The 10,180-nt window shown below is 41.4% G+C and overlaps 1 pseudogene; it reads right to left on the minus strand.

Moving 5' to 3' along the window:
- Nucleotides 1-735: 735 nt before the first annotated feature.
- LOC121551495 lies at nt 736-5,120 on the minus strand (annotated as a pseudogene).
- Between the last annotated feature and the right edge of the window lie 5,060 nt (nt 5,121-10,180).

Here is a 10,180-nt window from a genome sequence, read left to right on the forward strand (position 1 = left end):
TCTATATAGTGCACTACTTTTGACCAGGGCCCCAGTCAAAAGTAGTGCACTATATAGGGAATAGGGTTCAATTTGGGATAGGCCCATTGTTAGACATTGTCTATATGGTATCCAGCAGTTATACTGCATGTTATTGAATCAACACAAAGCATCAGCATATTCCCTTACTGCTTCCATTTTACATTTTAGTCATTTAGCAGACGCTCTTATCCAGAGCGACTTTACAGTGAGTGCATTCATTTTTCATGCTGGCCCCCCGTGGGAAACGAACCCACAACCCTGGCGTTGCAAGCGCCATGCTCTACCAACTGAGCTACACGGGCCATACTTACTGTTTCCCAGAAGGAGACGGTGGGATCTTCTCTGGAGGGAACTCACTTGGACAGATGGACAACAGAGAAGATTGTCCGACAGAAACTGACAGTACGTCTGCCTCAGCCTAACGTCTGTCTCAGCCTAACGTCTGCCTCAGCCTGATACATCAGGATATTCCCTTACTCTAAACGTCCTAAGTGATTATGGAAAATCATTTCTCGAGTTGGACATACAATTGTGCCCTCGCAAAATAGTTTAACCACTATAACTGCTTCAGAGACTTTTGTTAAATAAACGTTACACAAAATAATAACACAAATCATATTCAATTTCCATAAATGTTTATTTCCATTCAAAGGACCAGATGACCTTACTCACAGTTGAGTAATTTCTAAACTGTCTTTTTAGATGAAACAGGACTTGACTTTATACACAGGACACTATACAACCTTTCATCAGAGGAAAGTATATTATTTAGAAGCGCTGGGGGCTTTTAGTTTACAGCTCAGCGATGGGCTTGTGGGGCCAGTAATCGGGTGCTTCTCCTTGTCCAGCTTGGTCTCGGGAACGTGTCGTTCAGATCATCGATGGTCATCTGGTCGAAGGAATCATGTTCTGGAACTTCTCCAGCTGGAAGACAGGAAGGTGGATCAACAGAGAGAGAAGAGAACTACATGTCTCTAAATACTGCAGTTTTTCTCAGGGGTTCTACTGTTGAGTGTGTACTAATATCCTAAAATATGAAGAGAAAGTCTAGGGAAATCCAGGTGTAGGGGAGTGTGTGCGTGCGAGTAACCCACCTCCTTCCCGTACTGGGCGTCGCGAGCTTTGGAAGCCTCGACGTAGGGAACAGCAGCGCTTTGTTCTGCAACAAAGAAGAAAAATAACCAATAATAATGAAGGAAGCCTCAAGAGCAGACAGTGCTTTGCATAATGAGGCTTCTTTCTCTTGAAATGGAACTCTGAACCCATTTATCACCACCTCATCCATGACAACGAACAATACAACATCAAAGTGTCTGAGTCAAAGTGCCATAATACACATTTAGTGCATTATTAATTAGTTTGCTACTGTAATATTAATACAGGAATGAACTGGAGCACAGTGAAGAGTCATCCTGAATCAAAACAGTAGCACAGTGAAGAGTCATTCTGAATCAGTAAAGCAGAACCGTGAAGAGTCATTCTGAATCAGTACAGCAAAGAGTCATTCTGCAGAGTATCTTTTAATCCAGAGCTACAACTCACCGCCTCGGCCTCCTGTGTGTTGATCGCGGCTGTGGCTGTGTCCTTGGGCTCAGGGATGGTCAGGGCTGAGAACTGAGGAGGACAGGAGATGGAGAGAGGAGAGGGGTGAGATGAGGACAGGAGGAGAGGGGTGAGATGAGGACAGGAGGAGAGGAGAGGGGTGAGATGAGGAGGTCAGGAGATGAGACAGAGGAATGAGACCAGACCAATGCTAACTGTTAAGCACTTTGGGACTAATGTTGTTGTACAGTGGGCTATATAAATGAGTGTCGTCATAATACCAGTATCGCGATCCTACGATGCCAGATTTTCCTTAGCAAAAAGAAAACAGGAAGCAGACTAAACTCTACGGTCCTTTAGAACCTACTGAATATAAATTATTGTGTGCTATAGCTTGCAAAATAAACAAATGTCACTCTGGGTGACAACATAAGGCAACATCAGGAGTGTTTTCCTGAAGAAAGTCTGTCCGCTTCATGTTGCTTCCTGGTACCATGACAACACTAATATAAATACATGTTATTGATTGAAGCATGTAGTTCCAGCACCATCCCTGGTCCAAGAACGTATTTCATCATAATGATCACATCGATGTCTGATAGGGATCAACGATAACATGTTCTACTCTGAAACAACTTAGTTATGTTGTGACTGAACCAATGTTACAGCACACCACACTGAATACTACATAAGACTAATATCGTTGTGACTGAACCAGTGTTACACCACACTGAATACTACATAAGACTGATATCGTTGTGACTGAACCAGTGTTACACCACACTGAATACTACATAAGACTGATATCGTTGTGACTGAACCAGTGTTACAGCACACCACACTGAATACTACATAAGACTGATATCGTTGTGACTGAACCAGTGTTACAGCACACCACACTGAATACTACATAAGACTAATATTGTTGTGACTGAACCAGTGTTACAGCACACCACACTGAATACTACATAAGACTAATATTGTTGTGACTCAACCAGTGTTAAAGCACGCCACACAGTGGACAGAATACTAGATAAGACTAATATTGTTGTGACTCAACCAGGGTTAAAGCACGCCACACAGTGGACAGAATACTAGATAAGACTAATATTGTTGTGACTCAACCAGGGTTAAAGCACGCCACACAGTGGACAGAATACTAGATAAGACTATATGGTTGTGACTGAACTAGGGCGGTCATGAAATTGTCAGCCGGTGATTGTCAAGCAAATAACTTGCGGTCTCACGGTAATTGACCATTAATTAACATAAAACACATTTAGCATCTCCTGTCTTCCACGAATAGCCTACAAGCCACTGATGCAGACCTTTGGAACATCTACATTTGAAAAAGTCAAATAAATCCATCACAATAAATCCATTCTTTATTTTTAAACAGGTCTGAAGAAACATGATAAGAAAATGTAGTCCGTTTCCAGAAGAACAGAATAGCATACTCTGAGTTGTCCTTATGTTAGGTCCTGATCTGGCTATGCCATATGGCTGTGGGCTACACTAGTTCATTTAGCAGACACGATTTGCTTAGAATTCCGTGGCATTCTTTTATAGTATGAAGAATACAATTGAACATAGCTGAATAAAATAAAAATGATATTTTCTCCAAAGGATTTGAGGGAGTGCGCACATGCGGCTATTCTGTGTTGAGCGGTTAACAAAGAAACAGGTCCTCCTATATGCTTAATTTAGAGTTATTTATGCAACTTAAGGTGTGATACAAACGTTGGGCTATATGTTTAGATTTATTTAGACATTCTAAGGCTGCATGACAAGACGAATGATGATTTGAAAAAAGTCACATGAAAGGCATGAGCTCTGCTTAGTTTTTTTGCACAGGCTGTACACACTTCATCAGTCTCTCTTTTGCAATTTCACAAGCACTTGATAATGCCTTAATTGTTCCCGGCGCCAAATATATCATTCACAAGTGATAGGCTGATATTGTCACCCATCAGACTATTCTTGATTTCATTTTGTCTTTACATATACTAAGTAATATATGTGTGAAATTTGTTTTGATTTAGAATGGACCATTATCATGCACCTGTCTTGAAACAGGGGCAGGGGAAAAAATACATGTCATCTATGCACTTAAATAGCGAATGGAGGACGATTTTCCGGTGGTTCATTTTCATGCCAGCCAGGTAGGCTATACTCCTGTTATAAAGAGAAGCACAATGTGCTTAATATTAGGAAAATTAAGAAAAATAATAGTAGGCCTACCTATATGAGAAAAGCTGATGGGATCCTCCTCTTTTAGTAGAGACCATCACTCTGTTTTCTCCACGCAATTGCATAGCCTATAGAAATGTTGCGCAAAATGAGCTCATGGGCTCTCATTAAGTGTTTAATTAGATTTCCAATTACATTTGCATTGATGTCGCATTGATGCTGAGTGCGCAGTGGTTTGGCTCTGCTCATGACGCGGCCGCGACCGGGAGACCCATGGGGCGGCGCACAGTGGCCCAGCGTCGTCCAGGGTAGGGGAGGGAATGGCCGGCAGGGATGTAGCTCAAGTTGGTAGACATGACGTTTGCAACGCCAGGGTTGTGGGTTCGATTCTCACGGGGCGCCAGTATAAAAAATTAATGTATGCACTCACTAACTGTAAGTCGCTCTGGATAAGAGCGTCTGCTAAATGACTCAAATGTAAATGTCAGAGTGGTTAGAGGGACAATGGAGTGCTGAGTACCAGGCAGTTAGCAAGTTTCGGTAGGCTACTAAATACCATCAGCAGCATCAGAGCTTGGAGAAGCCTAATTACCGTGACTGTCACATGGAATTTGACAGCCATCATGACTGTGACTGCCGGTGTGGTAAGATGGTCCACCGTAACAGCCCTAGACTGAACCAGTGTTAGAGCACACTGCCACACAGTGGACAGAATACCACATGAGACTAATATAGTTGAAGAGTGTAGAACTTTCTTTTCCCCAGGTGGAACGCTTTAAAAACTCATGCACAGGCCTTGGAATCTCACCTTGGATTCAAACTCGCCACCATGCCGCTCTGGCCACATTGGTCTTGTAGAAGCTCCAGTCGATGGTGACAGCTTCTCTGGCAGAGAGGACAGCCTGTAGAGACACCCCATCAACAACAGCTCATTGATGGCACTTATAAAACAATAATTGTGGGAGTGAGATTGTGGAGCTTTTCATTTACACTAACATGCATGTATGAGACCCACTCACTTGTGCAGCAACCTATGTGTCTTGGTTGACAATACCTTGCTAATTCAATTCCAACTACCACGACTTTCACATTGGCATATAAAAAGCTAAAGGAGAATCGTAAAAAATGTTTTACTCAGTTTCCCATTGACATCAATGCAAGTGAAAAGGTTGTCCTCAGTTGGCTGGCTCTGAAGTCCTAGTCAGCGAACTAGGCCTAAACGCTAACTCGGGGGTAGGCTACGTACTTGGCACCGATGGCGTCTGAGCGCGTCTTGAGGTTGTTGAACATGGCCCTCTGGTTGGGGGAACCCTTTCAGCAAAGGCCAACCAGTCAATGGCTTTCAATGCTGCACGTTTCCCAGCCATCTTTCTGTCTGCGTCTGTCAAAAAGGTTGGAAAAAGGGTAAATATTCTATATATTTGCTAAAACCCCCACAAGAGAGATACAGACCATAACACGAAAGAACAAAACAGTTAATGTAATGTCATGAACACTGACCGATCAGGGAAGGTTCAAGTCACAGGTGACACTGACTGGCAGCGCATTGAGATCAAGAAGCTAGTAAGCCGGACTCCTCAACAACACGGTCACCTAGTGGCTAATGTTAGAGATGTTGCTATTATCTGGCTAACTGATTTGAGTCCTAACCAACACAAAAAGCCAATAGAAGTTCTGACAGCGCCAAACTCATGTTTGCTGACAGATAGCAAGCTATTTAACGTTTTAACTAGCTCTCAAGCTACTAAGCTAACGTTAGGCTAGCTAGCAAATAGTCGTTAGCTTTGCCTAGCTACTACAATCCAACAATGTAGCTAAGTGGATATTTTAAATTTAGCTACATCAGCTTATTTAGTTATATTTTAGACATACAAAATAATATTTTACGTTCAAAGAGCAAGAGTCAGATGAAGGTCTAGCAGTTAGCTAGCTAACTCAGTTGGCTAGCCAACACAGCAAGGTCAGAGCCCAGCTGCAGTGGATATTAACTAATCTTCGACCAAACATAATTCCAGGTATTTCATATCAAATGTTATCGTCTGTCCCAATGGAATATACAATGCAAACATTAAAATGTGGATGTTTAGATGCCATTTGAAGATAGAACATACCGTACAGCGGACAAGTTCTTCCAAATGTGAAGTCGGTTCACCGGACACGGAAGCGACAGAATAAACTCAACGAGAAACTACATCGTGAATTTGGGGGTGCTACCACCTGCTGGCGCATTCCACTTATTGCACAGCAGATTGATCAGAATAGTTATGTTGTATGTATATATATATATATTTAAAGATACTTTTAGAAATAGTGCATACATTTCCAAGATTGCAGCTGTCACCACTTTCTGACACAAGTATGACAGTTATCCTATCACGTAGATAGGTCTTCTGGAAGAGGCAGAGTTGTGTTTGCTTCGTCAAGAATCACCCCATTGGCCCGATTCGTCTTTTCACGCCACTCCAGGGTTAGCAGAAATGCTCAAACAAAAAAAAACGAAACTTCAGAACAGGAAGCATAGAAATAGCTATTTTGATATTTTGTGTAGAAATTGTGCACCAATATTGCATTTTAAAAGCCTGTTATATTAAAGGAAGTGTCCTTTAATATAGAAGGCATGGAACATCTATAGATCTGATTTTGAATATAAATAAATATGCTAAAGTGGCAAAATTCAGCATTATGACATGTCCCTGACTTCTAGGAAGATTTTAACCCACTTAACCCCAACATTTCTCCACGTTTTCACAATGATTGTAAAACCTTAGTTATTTTGTTGCTTTGACAAAATCATTTCTGAAGATTATTATTTATTTCATGTGATTGGTGATTCATTTTAATGTAATAAAAAAAAAAAAAAAAATTAAACCTGTCCCTCATTTTAAGATAAACCCTGTTACGTGAATTGAACTCTAGTTTTAATGTGGTGATAATAAAAAATATATTTCAAAAGAACATCTAATAGTCAAATCATATTCTAAAGGCAGTTGAGCTGGTTGCATTCTTTCTGGCCATTTTCTGGTGTTTTGTTGTGGAAAACTGAGTGGGTCGAGAATAACACGTCAACACTGTTACCAATAGATAGACAGGATAGCCTAGAATATTTCCTGTTGCACATAACAAGCTGCATTCCACCTGTCACAAGGGGATGTATGGTTGATTTAACATCGTCAACCACACCGTCAACCATGTAACTTTATTTGGCACTTAATAGGCAATTACTATAGTATTCTTTATTTTTTTACCTAGTTGGGAAAATGTTTTTTTTAACAACCCATGTGATTTGCTCATATCGTGAACGTGGAAGAACATTTGTAGCCTACTAGGCAGTTACAAAATGCCTGTTGAAGCTATGGCGGCACATTTCTTGACAACATAAATAAACCAGGCCTTCATTTTAAAGCCAGTTACGTGAAGTTAACTACAGATTATTATCCATTATATTACAGTTTTCTCAATTGTTTACACACAAATACTGGTACTTGAGACACAATGACCACAACATGTAACTCATGCACCAACCCCTGAACCAATTCTGCTAAACTACAAGCACAATTCCTGCTTTACACTCAAATTACAGTTCTACAATACACTTTTTTCAAAACACTATACACAAATCTTTGCATTTGGCACAATTTTCATGCAGAAAATCTCTTGTTTTCTCAGTATGAACACACTGCCATTCAAACTATGCACACTGACTCATCACATGGGCAAACACCCCGTCACACAGTTTTACAATTAGCAATCAGAGCTTTAGCATAAAAGGGCAACAGGTGAGCTCTTCTGTTTTGGAGCAATGGATGCCAACATTGGAAACAGAGGCAGAGCAAGAGGAGTGAGAGTGAGAGTGAGAGTGAGAGTAAGAGGAGGAGGACGGGGAGGACAAGGACGAGGACGAGGACGAGGAAGGCCAAGGACCGTAATCTCTGATGAGATCCGAGCCACTTTGGTTGATCATGTGGTCAACCATGGTCTAACAATGAGGGAGGTGTGGTGGCAGAACAATGCTGCTGCAATGCTGTGTTGACAAGGAATCCGCTGACACTGTACTTGATTATAACTTTTATTACATCAAGGATTTCAGCATCAATTTACAGACTTCTGCAGAATCTCGGAGAACATCTAACCAATCTCCAAATATGATTATTCTCCTGTCCTTTGTTCAAAACCTGGTATATATCCTATGTAACATAAGATGGGTGTTTTTGAATAGACCAATCCCTGGCCTCCACATTTCCCCATGTCCACTGCCTCTTAGGGGGCCCCTATAGTAATACTTTCCAAATGTTTCAGCAAAGCAAAGTAGAGTCCATTTAACCAACAATATGAAAACCTCAGCCAAAGCTATAAATGTTCAGATACTACAGTGGGGAAAAAATGTATTTAGTCAGCCACCAATTGTGCAAGTTCTCCCACTTAAAAAGATGAGAGAGGCCTGTAATTTTCATCATAGGTACACGTCAACTATGACAGACAAATTGAGACATTTTTTTTTCCAGAAAATCACATTGTAGGATTTTTAATGAATTTATTTGCAAATTATGGTGGAAAATAAGTATTTGGTCACCTACAAACAAGCAAGATTTCTGGCTCTCACAGACCTGTAACTTCTTCTATAAGAGGCTCCTCTGTCCTCCACTCATTACCTGTATTAATGGCACCTGTTTGAACTTGTTATCAGTATAAAAGACACCTGTCCACGACCTCAAACAGTCACACTCCAAACTCCACTATGGCCAAGACCAAAGAGCTGTCAAAGGACACCAGAAACAAAATTGTAGACCTGCACCAGGCTGGGAAGACTGAATCTGCAATAGGTAAGCAGCTTGGTTTGAAGAAATCAACTGTGGGAGCAATTATTAGGAAATGGAAGACATACAAGACCACTGATAATCTCCCTCGATCTGGGGCTCCACGCAAGATCTCACCCCGTGGAGTCAAAATGATCACAAGAACGGTGAGCAAAAAATCCCAGAACCACACGGGGGGACCTAGTGAATGACCTGCAGAGAGCTGGGACCAAAGTAACAAAGCCTACCATCAGTAACACACTACGCCGCCAGGGACTCAAATCCTGCAGTGCCAGACGTGTCCCCCTGCTTAAGCCAGTACATGTCCAGGCCCGTCTGAAGTTTGCTACAGTGCATTTGGATGATCCAGAAGAGGATTGGGAGAATGTCATATGGTCAGATGAAACCAAAATAGAACTTTTTGGTAAAAACTCAACTCGTCGTGTTTGGAGGACAAAGAATGCTGAGTTGCATCCAAAGAACACCATACCTACTGTGAAGCATGGGGGTGGAAACATCATGCTTTGGGGCTGTTTTCTGCAAAGGGACCAGGACGACTGATCCGTGTAAAGGAAAGAATGAATGGGGCCATGTTCGTGGAGATTTTGAGTGAAAACCTCCTTCCATCAGCAAGGGCATTGAAGATGAAAACGTGGCTGGGCTCTTTCAGCATGACAATGATCCCAAACACACCGCCCGGGAAATGGAGTGGCTTCGTAAGAAGCATTTCAAGGTCCTGGAGTGGCCTAGCCAGTCTCCAGATCTCAACCCCATAGAACATCTTTGGAGGGAGTTGAAAGTCCATGTTGCCCAGCGACAGCCCCAAAACATCACTGCTCTAGAGGAGATCTGCATGGAGGAATGGGCCAAAATACCAGCAACAGTGTGTGAAAACATTTGACCTGTGTTATTGCCAACAAAGGGTATATAACAAAGTATTGAGAAACTTTTGTGATTGACCAAATGCTTATTTTCCACCATAATTTGCAAATAAATTCATTAAAAATCCTACAGTGTGATTTTCTGGATTTTTTTTCTCATTTTGTCTGTCATAGTTGACGTGTACCTATGATGAAAATTACAGGCTCGCTCATCTTTTTAAGTGGGAGAACTTGCACAATTGGTGGCTGACTAAATACTTTTTTTCCCCACTGTAGCTCTCATTTATAAATTCAATGGATCTCAATCAAATAGTTTCATAGTTAAGCAACAGCCACTTAACAAACAGAACACTTTATTTATGTGTAAGTCTCCCCCTTTCTTATTTGTGTCACAGCAGCTCAGTGCAGGCAGGGGAGTGGCACATTCGCTCCGCGCAACTCTAAACTCATAAAATCCCACACATGCGCAGCTCATTTACTAGTGCGATTTCAGGGTGTGAGGAGCTCTCCTGCAAGTAACTTTTCCCTAAGTCAAACAGCAGACAGACCAGCTGTCCCTCCGTTTTTTCCAACACAGACAAACAGTACCACTGAACAAAACGCACAAACCAACACAAAACATAGAATACAAATCCTACTTCGAAGTTTCTTAACGTAACTATAGTCTATTTTCTCTCTCTTCTTTCTTTACTTATTTTACTCTAATCTGTAGATTTATAGTTATTTTCTTATCCATTACAAATCCTCTCTATA

The sequence above is a fragment of the Coregonus clupeaformis genome, chromosome 35, assembly GCF_020615455.1.
Source record: "Coregonus clupeaformis isolate EN_2021a chromosome 35, ASM2061545v1, whole genome shotgun sequence".
NCBI classification, from domain to species: domain Eukaryota; kingdom Metazoa; phylum Chordata; class Actinopteri; order Salmoniformes; family Salmonidae; genus Coregonus; species Coregonus clupeaformis.